At 40.9% G+C, this 1,855-nt stretch overlaps 3 non-coding genes across 3 annotated transcripts; 2 read left to right on the plus strand and 1 right to left on the minus strand.

Moving 5' to 3' along the window:
• The first annotated feature begins 476 nt into the window (after positions 1-476).
• Positions 477-549, plus strand: trnaa-agc. Its single transcript has one exon. It is a non-coding gene; the product is annotated as a tRNA-Ala (tRNA).
• A 410-nt stretch (positions 550-959) lies between these two features.
• trnas-gcu lies at positions 960-1,041 on the minus strand. The gene has a single exon. It is a non-coding gene; the product is annotated as a tRNA-Ser (tRNA).
• A 320-nt stretch (positions 1,042-1,361) lies between these two features.
• On the plus strand, positions 1,362-1,434 carry trnaa-agc. Its single transcript has one exon. It is a non-coding gene; the product is annotated as a tRNA-Ala (tRNA).
• Positions 1,435-1,855: the final 421 nt, after the last annotated feature.

The following is a 1,855-nucleotide window of genomic DNA, read 5'->3' on the forward strand; positions in this document are numbered from 1 at the left end:
ACAGTAATGACCACGTGTCACACACACACCAGGGTACGGCTGGGAGATGTCTCCCTGTTCATGAACGCACACACATTGCCACACAATGAAAAACACTGCAAATTCAACCCAAAATACAGGTTTTCAAGAAACCAAAGCTAGCCTATGCACACCTGTGTGCAAAGGTTTGATACCGAGAAGTTTCATCTTGAGGTAGAAGACAATGGATGTCACTCACAAGGAGCAATAAAGGGTTCAATAGTGGAGAATGTGGGCATCGATCCCAATACCTCTCACATGCAAAGCGAGCGCTCTACCATTTGAGCTAATCCCCCTGTGTAAAAGTGGCTTCTGTGGCAAATCATCGCAACCTGTTCAGCATGGATGTGTTCTGTCCTAAAATGGATCACATTGCCGAGACAAATGAATGAAGTCTCTCATCACAGGCCCTCAGGGGAGACTGGCCAACAAAGTGATTTACAGAGATCTTAGCAGATGGGGAATTAGCTCAAATGGTAGAGCGCTTGCTTAGCATGCGAGAGGTAGTGGGATCGATGCCCACATTCTCCAGAACATTCTTAGTATCTTGATTTTACTCTGGTAGACAATGTTTTGAAATTCAGTTTGACAAAGTCCCCTTCTAAAATAAGATGGATTCCTTGTTTTTATGCCATGGACTGATATGATTCAGAAAAATGGTGTTCCATCCTTCCAGCATAGTTCAGAGAATTATTGAGCATTTTTCCTGACGGCACATGTTGGCCTATAACCTATAACCTTACTAAATGCTCATATTTTCTCCAATAATCTGTTTCTTATTAGTCATTTCAAGCTGGTAAGACATTTAGAACAGGTTACTATGTTAAGCCACCTGGTTGATAGTCCTAGTAAGCGTTTTTGTCAGTACACGTGACAAGAATACTGCATTTGAGCTGATTCGGTCAATTGGAGTAGAAATTGGTATATTATAAACTTCACTACGACGAGGATGGGATTCGAACACACGCGTGCAGAGCACAATTTATTAGCAGTCCATCGCCTTAACCACTCGGCCACCTCGTCCTATTCTGAGTAAAATTCGTCTCTTGAAACTCAAACTGTTGCTGTTCTTAAGAGAGTTGTTACAATGGTGACAAGTGGCTGTGGACACAAGAAGAAGAAAAAAAACTATTGCTGAAAAAACAGGATTCTAACCCATGCGTGCAGACCACAGTGGGTTATCATTTCTTTACTGGGGAACAATTTAGGGGATTACAGGACTCTAACTAATGTTTTCTGGTATTGTACCTGCGTAAATAGGCAACTGGACTTGCTTGTGTTTCTTGAAGATGTTACACTGGTCGTCCAAGAGGCTTCTTTAGTTCTAAAAGATCTCTGTAAATGGGGAATTAGCTCAAATGGTAGAGCGCTTGCTTAGCATGCGAGAGGTAGTGGGATCGATGCCCACATTCTCCAGAACATTCTTAGTATCTTGATTTTACTCTGGTAGAGAATGTTTTGAAATTCAGTTTGACAAAGTCCCCTTCTAAAATAAGATGGATTCCTTGTTTTTATGCCATGGACTGATATGATTCAGAAAAATGGTGTTCCATCCTTCCAGCATAGTTCAGAGAATTACTGAGCATTTTTCCTGACAGCACATGGTGGCCTATAACCTATAACGTTACTAAATGCTCATATTTTCTCCAATAATCTGTTTCTTATCAGTCATTCAGAACAGGTTACTATGTTAAGCCACCTGGTTGATAGTCCTAGTAAGCGTTTTTGTCAGTACACGTGACAAGGATACTGCATTTGAGATAAAGATCTTAAGCAGTAGAGTAAGCTGATTCAGTCAATTGGAGTAGAAATTGGTATATTGTAAACTTCACTACGA

Source organism: Hippoglossus hippoglossus, unplaced genomic scaffold (assembly GCF_009819705.1).
Source record: "Hippoglossus hippoglossus isolate fHipHip1 unplaced genomic scaffold, fHipHip1.pri scaffold_104_arrow_ctg1, whole genome shotgun sequence".
NCBI lineage: Eukaryota > Metazoa > Chordata > Actinopteri > Pleuronectiformes > Pleuronectidae > Hippoglossus > Hippoglossus hippoglossus.